This window comes from Miscanthus floridulus, chromosome 8 (genome assembly GCF_019320115.1).
Source record: "Miscanthus floridulus cultivar M001 chromosome 8, ASM1932011v1, whole genome shotgun sequence".
NCBI lineage: Eukaryota > Viridiplantae > Streptophyta > Magnoliopsida > Poales > Poaceae > Miscanthus > Miscanthus floridulus.
The window spans coordinates 114,280,420-114,297,449 of NC_089587.1; the positions used below are offsets into that span (position 1 = coordinate 114,280,420).

Consider the following 17,030-nt stretch of genomic DNA (forward strand, 5'->3'; position numbering starts at 1 on the left):
TGGAGTCATAGGCCATTGATCCTCCAAAGATCATAAGGCAGTCGTCTGGCGTTGGAAAGCCGTCGTCCTTCTCCTCGGCGTTGTCCATAGTGGGGGCAGGGTCCTTCCCCTACTCCCCTTTGTTGGCGCCTCTGGACAAGAATCGTCGCATGAGGCTGCAGTCCTTGAGCAGATGCTTAACAGGAAAGGCGTGGTTCGAGCACGTCCCCTCGAGTAATTTTTCAAAGTGGTTCGGAGTGCCCTCCGTGGGCTTCCGACCACCCTTGCGGTCGACAGTGGCCAAGAGCGAGTCCTCGCACCATTGCTTCTTATTCTTCCTTTTGGCGAAATGATTGGAGGTGCCTTCACCGACACCCTCGTCCCGCCTTGCCTTGCCCTCGAGGCGATCGAAGATCGCTCCGACCGCCTCTTCTCCTAAGGCGTGGCCGATGGTGATATCCAGGAGTTCCTTGGTGGTTCGCGGGCCCTTGCGTCCTAGCTTATGAAACCAAAGACTCACAGGTCGTCCCCGACAGGAAGGCTCCTATCACGTCGACATCGGCGACGTTAGGGAGCTCGTTGCACTATTGGGAGAAGCGCTAGATGTACCCGCGAAGGGTCTCACTGGCCTTCTGATGGTAGTTCTCGAGGTCCCATGGTTTCCTAGGGAGCTTGTATGTGCCCTGAAAGTTTTCCACAAAGATCTCCTTTAGATCTGCCCAACTCTGGATTGCGTTGGACGGCAGGTGTTCCAACCACGCTCGTGCCAAATCGGCCAAGAACAGTGGAAGGTTGCGGATAATGAAGTCGTCATTATCCGCACCACCGGCTTGATAGGCAAGCCGATAGTCTTCAAGTCAAAGTCTGGGGTTTGTCTCCCTAGAGTACTTAGGGATATTGGTAGGTGGTCGGTACCTTGGCGAGAAAGCAGCGTTGAGGATGTGTCAGCCGAAGGCCTGAGGGCCTGGCAGGCCGAGGCTCGGGCTCCGGTCCTCGCTGCTGTCGTAGCGTCCGCCGCGACAAGGATGATAGCCGTGGCGGGCTCCATCTCTTGGGTCACTGTAGGTGCGTCTGTGGGCGTCGAGAGTGCTGCGTGCATCGTGGTTGCGGCCGAGACATTGATGTATCAAGATCGCAGCGCGCTGCCTGCCGCCTTGTGGTGCCTGGTGGACTAATGCATCCCTAGCAGGGCGCACCGAGGGTGTGCGCGGGCTGGTGTCGAGCTCGCATCGCCGAGACAACGAGCTTTTCGCCTGCTGCATCGCCGCACGCTCGAGTAGCGTGCGAATCTCGCGGTGGGCCTGACGATCCTCGGGCATCGCGGCCTCTGGAAGGCCATGGAGCAAGGCCGTCGTGGCGGTGATGTTCTGGCTTGCCAGGGCGAAGCGAGGAAGGGCTTCATCGTCAGCGATGATCCTTCGGTTCACATCCCGGGCCCTGGCGCATGCGCGCCCACCGTCTCCGCGGTGTTCGATCTCCTGATCGATCTCCGCGCATTCCCGCACAAGCTGGATTCCTGGCTTCTTCGATCTCTTGCTTTCGGGCTCTTAGCTGCTCGACCCCTACGCGAGGTGGGGCCACTGTCTCCCCTTCGGTTCTGTCACCGAGGTTGCCTGTCGGGGTAGGCTCCTCCACGGAGATGCTTTCGACGTGTCCCTCGAGGTACCCGCCATGAAACATTACCGAGAGGGGTGATGGCTCCCCATGCTAGAGTCAGAGCCAGAGTCTGACCCCAGCCCCTCTGCGAGGAGGCCGTGGAGGGATTCCGTGACACTTTCAATCATCCACATGAACTCGTTGTTCGCAGGGGGATGGGATCGTGCGCTGCGCCATAAGGTGGCTAATGGTCGCCGCGGTGTTGCGGAAGACCGAACGGAAGCGCCATCAAGGGCACTCCGTGTGGAGTGTTCTAGAGAGAGGGTGAGGGCGACATGGGTCCTCCCTGGACTGGCTGGGGTCTAAGGGAGACGTCAGGGCTGACGCTCAGGCCTCCCGTAGTTGAAAGCTGATGGAGGGGAGAGATTGGATAGGCCACGTGGGCCAACGCCAACTCTCCTCCCACCGTGACAATGAAGTCCAGGTCACTGGAAACGCACTGTATGCACCCAGGGACCCTAGCTGATTGCGTGGCTAGCCATCCGAGGCCTATTTAGAATGCGCAAAGGCCCCTACCTGGCGCGTCAACTGTTGGTGTTTCGAACAAACACCAACTAGTAAATTTATATTTATTGCGCGTTAGGCTCGGATGGTGTACTAAAGTACACAAGGATTTATACTGATTCGGTACAGAATGTCCCTACGTCCAGTTTGCTGCTGCTCGTGTTATTAGTACCGAAAAAAGGTTCATAGTAGGGGATACAACTGATCGAGAGAGGGACAGGTCCCAAGTCTCTGATGGAAAGGTCGAAGGATGCAAGAGCTCAGTTGCTGCTTGGCTATGTGTTGTGTGTGAAATTGATCTGTCCCCTTAGTGGGGTACCCTGCCCTCCCTTTTATAGACCTAGGGGAAGCATGAGGTTACAGATGAGAGAAAGAGGAAAAAACCAGAGGTTGAGAAGGTCCTTCGAAGGAGTCGGGTCTTCCTTTTCCCTTGAGCCTGCCCTGTTGACATGGCAGACAATGCCAAGGATGGCATGTTCGCTGATCCTCATAGGGTCGTTCTCTGGCCTCGTTCAGCAAGTGGTTGCATCCCATCCTATACCGGCGGACGGTGCGGCATGCCAGGGTGCCGAGTTGTGACCCTACGGGGGTAGACGGGGAAGTGACCATACGCCCGTCACTGTAGATGATGCGAGTTCTCTCTTGGATTTGTAGTGGTTGTCGTACGCTTGAGGGCTGATGGCGACGCCCACAACACGGTAGGACAAAAGTCGACGCCTACAACACTGTTCGGGCTCTGTCAGGGCGGAAAGGATTTAAAGCGCCCGTCCCATCGTATCCTGACGGTACCTTCCTACAGGCGTGCATGGCATGGTCCTCGGTACTACGGTTGACTCGAATGTCCTATCGTACCCTGTGCTCGTCATTATGAAGGAGTAGGGTACAGTCGTCGAGCGAGGCGGAGCCAGCCCCGGGATGTCGGGCGAGGCGGAGCCAGCCCTTAGTCATCGGGCGAGGCGGAGTCCAACCCTCAGGGGTCGAGAGGCGGAGCCAGCCCTCGGGGGTCGGGCGAGGCGGAGCCAGCCCTTGGGAGTCGGGCGAGGCAGAGCCAGCCCTCAGGGGTCGGGCGAGGCGGAGCCAGCCCTCGGACGTCGGGCGGGGCGGAGACCTGCCCTCGGACGTCGGGCGAGGCGGAGCCTGCCCTCAGGCATCGGGCGAGACAGAGCCAGCCCGGAACGTCGAGCGGGCGAAGCTTGCCCCTAGACGTCGGGCGAGGCAGAGCTTGCCCTCGGACGTCGGGTAAGGCGGAGCCTGCCCCCAGACGTCGGGCGAGGCGGAGCTTGCCCTCGAATGTCGGGCGAGGCGGAGCTTGCCCTCAGACTTCAGGCAAGGCGGAGCTTGCCCTCGGACATCGGGCGGCGGAGCCTGCCCTTAGACGTCGGGCAAGGCAGAGCCAGCCCGGGACGTCGGGCGAGGCGGAGCCAATCTTCAGTCGTTCGGGCAAGAAGTGTAGCTATATTCTTGTCTGTTTGGAAACATCAACGTTTGATGGTTATTAGTTACGCCCTATTGGGTACCCCAGTATTAGAATCTGGCACTGATAGATTCTCTTTTAAATTTGAATGCCTCTCGCAGTAGGGACGGTTGCATGTGCAGCATTTTGGGAGCTTGAGGCAGCAATCCATGCACAGAAAGTCAGAGCAGGCTAGTCCAGACTCACCGAGCTCCTCCAGGTCGATGCACCCACCACAAGTTTCACAACTAGCAACACAAAAGAAGCAACCTCGGCATCGGGACCGACCATCCTTCACTTCCCTGAAGTATAATCAAAATCGTCAGAATGGAAGATACACAGAACCATTTTTTTTCAAAATGAAAATTGGTATAGGTCATAGGTCAAAGTCAATAGACCTAAGAACCAACTATTCCGAAGACAAGAGCAACAAACCAAAAACTAAATGTCAAGCTGCTTTCATGTAGCCCATAGGGGTGGGGAAAAAATGAGCTACGGTACCATTGCCAAAAGAAACACCCAAGTCAGCTATACCACCACCACAGGAGATCCGATGCAAGCAAATATCTATAGGTGAGACTAGTGACTTCCAGAAATCATCGATGGAGCCACGCACAAAGTAGAGAAAAGGTATAGCAATGCCAGCTCTACCAATAAACTGCAAGCAGAATTTCTAATGACAAGGCTGAATGGGAACTCAAAAGATTGAAGATTCAGAGGTACAGACCTGCAGTTCTTCCTTGTACAATCAAACACGAGTCTCACATTTCTGCACAAAGGGCACACATCTACATCAATAGGGCGACCATCGTCCGTGTTGAGCACTTCATGGACTCTATGGTTGTAGTAAAGTGCTTGAGCATCTTGCTGTTGGCTACCTCTGCACACGAGAGACTTGATAACATCGAGATGGTGGTTAGTCATCTTGCAGATACCATGCAGTCGAACACGACTTAGATTTCCTTTGTGCCCATGCAAAAAATGAATAATTTTCACCAGACCATCAGCTGTTAATCCTGTGCATCTGGGCACAAAGAGCTGCAAGTAAAAGATAAACACCTTAGAACTAGATGCATATGGAGGCCAGTGCATTAGTACATAGCAGAAAGTGACAGAATGAGCATGTCAGTATGAGTTCTCAGTGAATGTCATATTCCGCGATAGTTGCAGAATTTTGCCATCCACATGTAATCTAAATTCTGATCTGGAAGTAAATAAATAGCAATCAGACAAACACATTTGTAATTTGCAGTACAAAACATAAACGCTGGACAAAATCTATCATGCAAATAAAACAAGATTGATAAGGCATAGTTTGAGGTGACAACAGTGTGAAACATTGGTCAAAATGATTCAAGAGTTATTAACAAACAGCTGTTCTAAGCATCTCTCTTTTTTCATTGGGCTTGAACCTCCAAGATCACTCCAACAATTCAAATGGAGCAACTTAATAAGTCTTCAATACCATTTTACAAAATTAGGAACTGTAAAGGTTTGTAAGAGATATAGGAGCTGTAAACTTTGTCATAAGCTGAAATCACATGACCACTTGTTCTTCAAATGTCCCATAGCTCAGGTGACCTGGACTTGGATCAGAATCAGCATGAGATGGAGAGAGAACCCAGTGTCGTTGAGATCTTTTGAGGAGATGTTGGGGTCAGAAAGAGGAAGTGAGAACTGGTGGAAACTAATAGTCTTAGCAAGTGTTACTAAGGGTTTGTGGAAACAAGAAATGTCTAGGTCTTAAGCCCTAAACAATTAGCTTAAAAATTCTCAGCTTTCTGAACCAACGGAGGTCGATGGCGAGAAGGAAACACCAAGGCTGGAGACACTTATCTGGAGACTGAAGGAGGAATTAGCAAAATGGTGACAACTGAAGCTCTGTGCATGTATAGGATAGCCTGGATGGGTTTCTGTTTCATCAGATTCTATTTCTGTAATAGGACAGCTTTTGGTTGGCGAGTGTGTTTCTAGGCGAGTATTGCTAGTCTCAGTGGAGGTAGTGGACTGAACTTTGTAGCTGGTTACACCAGCAAACTTTTTAAGCTTTCAATATAAGCAGGGCCAAGCCTTTGGTCGAAAAAGGGAGCAGCAATCACTGTTCCAAGCTTTTAGTATGAAACCGGTCATTATTAATGACCCATTACTGGTTTGCATCTAGTAAAGTACAATGTAGCGTATATGGATTCATACATCGGCAGCATTCATTCACAAATGGCAATAAAGCTCATGGTCGCAAAAAATGGCAGTGTTTTAAGTGCTCCAGCTTTTTTGTCCCCCCTTTCTTATTTGGAAAGGCATGTTACCACTTTTCATGTCCAATAATCAATCACCATTTCCAGTGCAATGTGCTGTACAGGGTTTAATGAGACAAGGCAAAACTACCAGAGATCCAGTGTAGCAGGCGACAAAAAGATTGTTGGTTCTGTAATGCAGATAACCACCTCAGCTAGCCAAGCGGAAACAAAAAATAAGGCCAACAAAAATAAGAGGATCCTAATCCACAAAAGTGAACAAAATCCAGCACATTTTTTTTGTAATTTTTAACATTTTAAACAAAAAAATAACAGACCTAATTTTGTACTTGTTTACTGCCTTTGCCATGCTTCAAGAAAAAAACTCCAGAACAGCATGTAACCTGTGCATTAAACTTATATATTCAAAGATACTAAGCTAGAAATCAATCGATCACTAAGATCATGTTGAACTCAAGTTCAATTAGTAAGAACACTGAATAAATTACTGTGGATAATGGCTATGGTCTCACTGGATGAGAATAACAAGTGCCATGGGCAGTTTAGAAGCCAGCCAGTCAGAGGCTTGAACAACGGGATCTTTTTTATCGCATCAAGTCAATCAGTGGTGTTATGATATAGAGAGAATGTCTTACTTAAGAAATACGTCTGAAGATCAAGAGTTTCCTGTGAAGAAATTTCAGAATAATATTCAATCTGCCTCACATTGAAGCACAGGAAATGGAAGAAAAGTCTGTGAGTCATGTGGTGACGAGACAATGTACCATAACTTATATCAGTGTGTATTACAGAATATCTGGAATTGTGTCCACTATTTTAGAAGGATTTAGGAAGGTCTCAGCCAAATTCCATGTCAAATTATGAGCAAAATTGGTTCCCTCTAGAATGGTCCTTCTACGGTTAGTGGTTACTTTTTTTTTTTGAGCGGAAAATACAGCAGGGGAGGCCCCCACTGTAAACTTTTTATTAAACAAAAAGAATACCCACAAATCTATACAAGAAGAAACAAAAAGTGAAAAATGCCTGAGGTGGGCAGCAGAGCTAAACTAGGGCAGCTGTACAAGAAAGGAAGACAGAGCTGCTTCAACAGAACTGAATCTATGGGCCTATAGTCTAACTTCTTCATAGAAGGAGTTTTGCCAAGAATCAAAGGACGGCCAGGCCTCTGTCAAATATAAAGTTGTTTCTCTGCTTCCAAATCTGCCAGGTGGCAATGATGAAGGTCTCCATAAAAAAGGGGTTGTTATGTTGGACCTTGGCTTGCTGCATCATCTGGAAGAAATCCATTGTGAAGTCCCAATTTATACCAATAAGATGATGCCAGAGAAACTGCTATATCATGAATGATATCGCAGCTACCCAATAAGATGATGCCAGGGAAACAAATTCTTCATATGCCTTCTTAAGTGCTGATGCCTTGAAAAACCATCTAATTATTGCATCTCACTTCTGATCAAGCCAAATTCTGGCTGCTTATGGAGTGGATTTTGATTGTGGTTCTAGTTTTTTTTAATTGAACATGCAGGAGAGCTGCGTATATTTATATTACAAAGAAAAGGGGCAAGAACCCTTACAACACACACCCACAATTCATATTTCTAAGCATACATTCGCACCCTTTGTATATAGCAAAACAACAGCCTCAACCAAAGAACTAGAACACCTACTGGTCGCTCACAGGCTCAAGGGCGAGAAGGAAATGCCCTGAGGCACCAGCCAAACTCCAAAAGAAAATCACCTCAAAGGCGAGCAACAAGACTCCAACCAAGTTGGGAGAAATGCCATCAAGCTCGCACTGGATTACGATGATTCCAAATCATCCAGGCCCCAAGAATTATAATCGATTTCAGCACTTTCCTCACCGTGCCAATCACCCTCGACTGCACTTTAACCCACCTATCACCCTCAATTCTGGTTCTAGTTCTTCCGTCAACTGCACTAGAATGAGGAATCCTAGCAATGTATTACATATATGGGCTGTAGCTTCAGCTACTTTGGACTTTACTCTGCTCTGGTGTCCCCCAACTTTTAATACACTCAAACAGAACAGTGACCTCGTGTCTAAATAAACACAAAATGTGCCAGCAAAGAAAATGACAGGTGCAACGATATTAAGTAATAAATATCCCTATCAAAAATCCTTTTCCTGAAAACCTTAAATTAGAATAATGGGAAAGCGAGAAAAAGGTATCCATGTGAACTGACAAAAGTAAGGCATGCAAAGAGTATTCCAGCAAAATTAAATGCCTTTGTACCAAATACTTTAGTTATAAAAGCACAGAACCGATCGAATATGATCACTGCCCCGATCAAATGCACATGCAAATGCAACATTGATTAAGAATGCTCCGAAAAAATGAGGTCTATCTACTCTAGTTACATCACCAAATCACACAAAATTGTTACATCCCTGAGGGGGAAAAACAGCTATTATTATGATCAAATACCCCTTCCCAAGATATAGACCATCTTCCTCACACTCACAAAAGATATACTTTGTGGTTCGTAGAAATGATGTTACATTAATGGAGAACACGAATATGAGAGCTTTTCATCTGCCATTTTCGGTAGCAAATGATTTTATGGCACAACAACCATTAAGCCAGTAAATGTTCATAAGGAAATTGCCTCAAAAAAGTTCCTAAGGAACAAAGAAGACTATCTATACCTTCATCCAGGTGCATTTGATCAGACTTTTTTTCCTAGGTAAGCCTTTTTGCAGGTAGCAGCCTTTGGCGTTGACAGTTATTCAAGAGATCTAACTCCATTGGTGAAATAAGAGTTTGCAGAATATAAATGTTCAACTGCTGGTCATACACTAAACCTCTAATGCATCAGAACCCTAAAATAGTGATTAGTTCTGGATTAAGGAAAATCCGATGAAAAGATAGAGAAACCTTAAGATCCTTTGTTTACTCAATTGCTATCCTTCACAAGAGAAGTACTATAACGTGCCTTTTTTTAACCATAGTATAACCAATTATTGATTCTAATAAATCAATTAGTGATGAAACATTCTCAAGAGATATGCAGCTAATCACAATATGCTATATACCTAAATGAAGTCTCTGGAAACCGTGATCAGCACTGCTGCGGCCCTTTTCAGTAGTGAAAGATAGTATGCTGGTTGGACCATTCCATTTTTTTTCTCGAACTATGCAGGAGAACTGCATGTCATTTCATTACGAAGAAGAAAGAAATACAAAAGAAAGAGGCAGGAGTGCATTTTCTAGACCCAAAAAAACACATACATGCAAAAGTGCATCACACAAAACAATAAAAAACCACCAACAGACCCTCAACTAAAAACGAGGTTAGATGACCAGGGCGAACGACCTCAAGTCTTTGCTGAAGGACAAGATTAAGAAGCTAGCTCATGTGAACTGAGAAATAGCTCAGTTGGTAGAGCCTCCAGGCTCCAGCTGAGAGGCTGCCAATGCGGGATCGAACCAGGGTGCTTATAGATCATGGGAGTACCTTGCTAAAGGGTGTACTCTCCTCTCTTAACAAAGCCAAGGGGACATCAAGGAACTCTGCAACTAGGATATAAGTTAATGTCATGAACTCACTGAACACAGTAAAGGCACCAAGAAACCAACAGATTTCAAGGTTGCATTAACTAATCTCCTTGTAGCCAAAAAAAAAGAAAAAGAAAAAGAAAAGGTTTTGGTAAGACAACATGAAAATTATATATTTGCACCAGTAAAATCCTTATATGTATTTACATCCATCCAAGAAGGGCTCATACCTACTTCTCTAGTCTTCAGTAACAAATATTACCTCATATAGCACTGGCTAGAATAGTACAGTTACATACTTCTCTCCACGTATGCTGCCCATTGTGAGCATAGCACAGCATAGCTAAGCTTAACCATTCTCATTTTTCTTCATATATGTATCTATTATTATACAAACAATACTATTAATTTCCCATCTTACAAAATGCAAATTTTTTCTCTGGTTAGCGATCCGCATTAGACGTTGGACAGCGGACAGGCTTGCTAAAAGGGGACTCTCTCATCCAGATAAGTGCCCTCTTTGCGATCAAGAAGATGAGTCAATACAGCATCTCCTAACAACATGTGTAGTGGCAAGAGAATTCTGGTTCAGATTGTTTGCTCCAATTGGTCTAGCTGGTTCTATTCCTAGACCGAATGAAGGTAACTTTGCCAACTGGTGGCGCAAGACAATGAAAAGAGTGGAGAAAGAGCATAGAAGGGGAGTGAATTCTCTAATAATATTGGGCGCTTGGATTATCTAGAAGCATAGAAATGCATGTGTCTTCGAGGGTGTTGCACCTTCGGTAACATCAAGTTATAAGGGAGTTCAAAGATGAACATAGTCTCTGGTGTCCTAGCCGGAGCTAAGAAGCTGCAGGGTTTAGAGCTTGTAGAATCTAGTTTTCTTTGTAGCTTCAGTTGGGTCGTGTTAATTTTTTGGCTCAAGTTTTCCGTCTTTATTTTGTTGCTTAAACCACCTCTCATATATGGTCCCCGTATGAGATAAGTGGGATGTATGGGGACCATTTTCTTCTCTAATACAACGAAGCGCAGCTCTCCTACGTTTTCAAAAAAAAAATTGTCCCTCTGATACTGGAGTAAGTAAATCAGTAAAGTCTTCTCTCATATTTTATTGCGCACTAATTCATGAGCTCATGGCATCAAGTACATAATTTTTATTCATAATTATGTATTGTTGTCTCATTTAGATGATAGTTGTCCATCAACCATGGTTACAACAGGGAGTTAGGGGCCACTTTAACTTGGTTGGATATATGCCTGGCCTTTGTTTTTAGATTCTTAATACTATTACACTTGTTGCAGTTCTTTTCTTGTATTTGTGTATCAAGGCGACAAAGCATGTCTTTCTTTTTACTTACTTTTTGTTGTGATCAACAAAAAAAAAATTGAGCACGCAGGAGAGCTGCGTGTCATTATATTATAGAAGAAAAAAGAGGGGAAAAGAACCCCAAGCACGATGGTTTAAAAGGTTACAGACTTGCCGGTGCTAAAAGAAAAAAAACGACCTTAACCACAAACTCTACTGAACCTCAACATCAGCTAGGGTGGACAAGCAGGACATCCCTCGAGCCCCAGCCAACATCCACAGATGAAGCTCTTCTGTAGCGAGCATCCAGGCCACCCCTAGATTAGGTGCCATGCCATCGAAGACACATCGATTCCGATGCTTCCAAAGACTCCATGCTCCGAGGATGACCAGGGAGTTTAAACCTTTCTGCACCTGTCCATCAACTAAATTATTCACTTTGCTCCACCAGTCAGCAAAGCATCCTTCATCGGCTGAAGGGGAAAGCTCTTGGAGTCCAAACCGTCTGAGGAGGCAAAACCAAAAATGCCTTGCGAACACACAGGTAACTAACAGGTGGTCAATTGTCTCTTCATCTTGATCACAATGAGGACAAAGAGTTAGGTGGCGCAAGTTTCTTCGGGCAAGCCGATCTGCATCTGGATCTTATCATAAATTTTAGGACAGGCTCTCCTAACTGTCAGGAACAATCCAAATGCAATAAAACTACAAAAAGACACCTTAAATTGAAGGGTAAAACTTGTCATATCCCCATTGCCCTCTTTAAGTTATAATAACATGAGCCCATCTAGACAAGTGGAATTGAACCTTGCGTTGAAAGTTCCTTTTTAATTTTTATTATCTATATTCATCTTGTTTGTTTAGAACAACTGAACGAGTTCATCAATTACCGTACTGTCCGGAAAATTGAGAAATATAACTGATCTATATGGGAAACTGAGGAATAAGATAATCGTAATCATGGAATGCCCACTGAATTAACAACATATTGTTAAGATAAATCCATTACACAAGTACTCCTAATCCTAAACGGCCAAGCAAACACTAACCAGTAACCGCGCACTAACCATTACATTCGCATGATTCCGTGAACGATCCAGTCCGTACACTATATGCCAATTTCGCGCACAAGTAGCATCACCGTACCTCGGTGACGTCGGGGTTGCGCTAGACGATGCGCAAGCAGGCCGGCGTCGGATACGCGGGCGCACCCGAGGAGGTGGAGTGACCATAGCCTCCCCTGCGCCCTGTCCGTCAACGCGAGGAGCGCCTCGTCCGTGATCCGGTGGCTGAGCGGCGGCTCCACGACGAGGCGCAGCCAGAGGAGCGGGTCCCCCGCGACGGCCTCGCGGAGGCCGCGGCACGCGTGCGCGCAGGCCAGCAGCTCGCGCAGCCGCATGTAGCCCAGAGCCAGGAGGAGCGCGGCGTGTGGCTCGCCCGGGGAGGAGGCGGGGCCGGCCGCGGGCGGCGGTTGTCGGCAGCATTTGAGTGATCGGTGCGGGTTGCCTTGAGGAGGGAGGTCGAAATGACAGCGGCACGAGACGCCGGCCTGATGCTCTGGATTTTTTTTGTACGGCGCCGACTGTGCCAGCCTTGTTTTGTTTCAGGTTTGCCCTTATTTAGTCGGAGAAATTTGGATTTTGGGGCTACTATAGCACGTTCGTTTTTATTTGGCAAATAGTGTTCAAACATGGACTAATTAGGTTCAAAATGTTCGTCTCGTAATTTCCCACCAAACTGTACAATTAATTTTTCTTTTCGTCTACATTTAATGCTCCATGCACAAACCGCAAATATTCGATGTGACAGATACTGTAGCAACTTTTTAGAAGTTGTGGCACCGTTAGATTTACGTACACCTACATCATGTCTAGGTGCCCAGGTTTGTACACCTACATGTCTAGGTGACCAGGTGTTTAAAACTTTCATATAGCCCTAAGACCTTCGTGGGAATAAAAACCATTAGAAAATATCTCTAGATGTTGAGCACTTTGGGCTGTTTGTATGAGGCATACTAGGCATACCGTAACCTAAAAATGTTGGGTTTTACTGTCGTTCCATTCGGGTGTTGGGATCTGGCTACTAAAATTTACGAGCTGTGTCCGGAGAATGTTGCATAGTGTTTGAATATTAATAAAAAAATAAATTACATAATGTGTCAGTACTCCATGAGACGAATTTTTTAAGGCTAATTAATCTATCGTTAGCATATGTTTAGTGTAGCAAAACATTATCAAATCATGGACTAATTAGGCTCAAAAGATTCGTCTCGTAAATTAATCGCAAACTATGTAATTAGTTTCGTAATTAGTCTATATTTAATACTCTATACATGTGTCAAACATCCAATGGGACAACGACTAAAATTTAGAAAGGGCAACCAAACACCCCCTTATCATACATAACACTGACCATATTCTTCGCTAAATAGTTTTCTCTGTCATCTTGTTTAATTTCTATTAGATCATGTCTAAATCAACTAGCGATTTTGTGGATGCGTTGAGTTGCCCGCTACACTACATGTCGAAAGTGCGGCAGTATTGTAAAAACCTTTACCACTGCATGTTTCGTGTCATGGCGTCGATATTCCAGACCTGTGCAGGATGCAATCGACAACCAAATAGCATCACATATATGGATGCATCTTCGTTTACTCGGCTTCTTTACCAACCTAGCACCTCTCACATCTACATGATTTTCATCTTTCATTTGCGAATCATTGGTCTCATCAAACTCCACGTCATGAACCTCATTAGCTATGTCATGGGTCTTGGTTCTATACTCTAAGATTTGTTATTTGATGCGCGTAAAGTAAGGGTGACCCGCTGACACAAGAATTACCTTGATGGCACGAGTGACGGGTTCAGGGAGCGCTTACCGGATATGTTCGAGCGGAATCCGGGCCCGTCGTTCGCAACGGGGTCGGCATAACCCGTGTGGGGCATCCCGACTCGTGTGGGACTCAATCGGGAGACCAGGGTTCGAAGGCCGGCCTGCGAAGGGCCCGAGGCCGCCTCGCACCGAATAGAGCCAGGGGAGAAAACGCAGATGAGCCCCAGCGGCCTTCGCCCTGACCCGCTTGGCAGCGGACAGGGTCATCTCAATCTTCTCATTCAATCCTAACCTTCAGCCAAGCCCACTGAATCCCCACTGAGGGGAGGCCATCGGGTCACCGGAGCCGCTCTCCGGAACGGCTCGGGCATCTGTCGGGAGGTGGGTTAAGGAGCAATGGAATGCCACACAAGGGCTATGCTGACCTGTCACAAACAACAGACCCGGATTCTACTCGAACATGCCTGCTAGCGAGCTCACCGAGCGCGTCACTAGAGCCATCGAGGCAAGTGACGTTAGTTTAACCCCTTCGGTTGTGGGAAACCGCGGACGGGGCGACGATCACAAAGACGAGACGACCCTCAACCGGACCCCTCCAAGTGATGTTAGTTTAACCTCTTCCTCACGTTAAAACTAGTGGCAAGGTCTGCGGAAACAAATGACTGAAGCAAGGCTGGTTGGACTGCAAGAGATCTACGCCCCAGCGGCTACGGCACTCTTGCTTACCAGCGTCATCAAAGTTCCCCTTCTACACATTGGGTCCTACGGTCTTAACAAACGGAAGGTCGAAACACATGAACCCCTTTTCACACATAAAAAGGGAAGAAAAACAAATTCGTTCGCAACAAAACAAGACGACGAGTTTGTTTAAACAATACACAGGGGTCAACAATTTGTTCGATTATGACAAAAATGATCATCCGACCTATCTGACTAACTAACCAATCCAGGGGAGAACTATGTCTTCTATTCTATCCGCTACGTCCTGCGAAAGGGGAGCCACCGCCGTCTCCATCTCCTCCAGCTCATGGGTTTCATAGCCAGGCGCGAAGCCATGGCTCATCGCCTCCAAATCGATGTTGTCCAAATAGTGAGAACGAACAATCACGAAGGATTGATTGACCCCGGCGCGAAGGGCGTTTCTCTCTAGCTGGTGCACCCGTGCCGTGATCTCGACAGCACGGGCCACGAGTGAGCTGGTTCCCCTCCGACCGCACCACCTCAAGGTCATCGCAGACCACTCCGAGGGCTGGTGCTTAGGATACCGAGCTCGTCGCTCTCCGCCTGAAGATTCCTCCTCGCCTCGGCAAAGTCCATGGCCAACCTAGCTGAAACACTCTCAGGCCTCTAGCTTTTGGGACATCACCATTCTGAGCTCGCCCTAGAGGGAGCTGGCCTTCTGCTGCATGTCGTCGTGCTCTTGGCAGGTCTGGTCCCACTCCTCGCGAGCCACACCACGTTCCGCGTGGAGCCTCTCTAAGGTTTGGAGCAACTCATCGCGCTCCTTGCGCAATCGGGCAACCGCCGCAGGCATCTAGGCTCGCCCTCTTCTCTAGGGCCATGAGCTTCTCCTCGGCTCCCTAGCTTTAGCTCTCTTTCCCACTCAACCTTAGCCAGAAGGTCAAGGATCCACCGATGGGTCTCGACGTCCTTCTGGAGCAGCTCATCACTCTCCTTCCTGACCTTGGCAGCCTCCTTGTCGTCCCTCCGTGACCTCGCCGACAGGGCCTCGAACGCCCTCTCAGCCTCGTCAGCATATCGATGGGCCTCAGCCACCCATGACCAAAGACTGCCTGCCTCCTTAGCAAGGGGAGTCAGCTCAGCCACCTTCTACTAGGCAGGTAGCAAGCTGAGCCGTCACCTCCCCATGTAGTCGTGCCTCCTCGATGAGGCGGTCCTAGGTTTCCCTCTTCTCACGAAGGAACCGTGACTTCCCTCGGCTACGAGCGATGAGGGACTCAAAGAAGACGATGGTCAGAATACAAAAATATGCGGAGAGAGGAAAGGGCAAGAAGCAAAATCAAGCAAAATACCCGGCCAGCGGGAACCACAACATCGGCCAAGGCACCCTAGGCATGATCCAGGGCTTCAAGCATGGATGCAACCCCCATGTCGAGGCTCTCCCACTCCATGCTCTCGGTGTCGTCGTTGAGGGAGAAGAGTGTCGACACCTGGGTCCTACGGATTTGTCCACCAGAGCTAGGGGCTCGCCCCACGCAAGCGAGTCACCGCCCACCGACGTCATGCCCAGAGATGACTCCCCGCCAGCTCCAAGCACCGTTGAGCCCTCTCGCCGTGATGCCCCCACCAGGATGCCTCCTTGGGCGATGGAAGGGGTCAGCGGTATGGACACCGACCTCTCCCCCAGCACCACAACATTCGGGGACCCCCTCGGCCATGTCCCCATCCATCTGGCCCACACCAGACTCCATCGCCTAGGTCGCCGATGGCGTGGGTCACGCTGGTACCTCAGGTGCCACCATAATAGTGCTTGACTGTGACCCACCTGTCATAGCTGCTGCCACCTCCACCTGCGTTGGTGGGGTCATGACCAGCTGCGTCGCACCCACCACGGTCAGTGCCATGAGCGCGCTCAGTAGCCCTATCTACCCCTGTCGTTGGCAACTGGTGTCGCCACCATCAGTCGGCTGCTTGGCGATCTTTGAAGGCGCCCCTTGGACCTCCATGTTCCGCCTAACCCACCGAGGGCATGGGCGTCATCCGTGGACAGCGCCTTGTCCGGCCAGAGATACGGATCACACTAGCGCCACTCCTGCCCAAAATAGGTGCGACACCAGCCGACGGCTCTCGCCTCGCTTGGAGGGCAACGCTCTTCTTTGGCGCTAGCGCCAAAGGATTACGCTACCTCCTGACGCTGCAAGAAACGAAAAACATAACTCACTGATGAAATCCACCCAAAAAAGAGGAAGCAGGGGAACTGATAACTTACCTCAGTGCCGTCGGGTGGCATATATGTTTGGGGGGTGAACCTCCTGACCTCTGCTCTGTCTCGTTGGGGCGAGGCCGCTTCGAGCCCACTCCCTGCTCCTGGGCAGAGGGGCTCACTCCCCTTAACTCTTAGGGGCGGCAGCAGAGCCGCCCGCCTCTGTCGGCATCTTAGGCGCTGGTGGTAGAGCCGCCCACCCTTGTTGACTCCTGAGGGAGGTCGATGGTACATTTTGACTCAACTGGCTCCCCGGACGTACCCTTCCCTCGGTGGAAAAGAAAGGGACCTGACTCCTGCAAGGGCAAACCACTACCTATCAGCGCATCTTCATTCTCAGGATGCCCCACTCGACATCGTCGGCTACCTCATCATTGTCACCATCATCATCGTCATCATCGCTGTCGGTGTCCTCCCCCCGTCCCTACACTTGTAGCTTCCGTTGCCTTTTCCTCCTCTTGTCCTCCTTTCACCTTCCTCAGCCGCTCGCCCTCGGCGTGATTTGTCGCCCTCACAGATGAATCCCTCAGCAACGGAGCTAGGTGATCCATGAAAATGAGATCCCTCGGCTGGTCCCGCC

The 17,030-nt window shown here is 48.4% G+C and overlaps 1 pseudogene; it reads right to left on the minus strand.

Moving 5' to 3' along the window:
• Nucleotides 1–3,526: 3,526 nt before the first annotated feature.
• On the minus strand, nucleotides 3,527–13,619 carry LOC136469746 (F-box protein SKIP28-like; annotated as a pseudogene).
• Nucleotides 13,620–17,030: the final 3,411 nt, after the last annotated feature.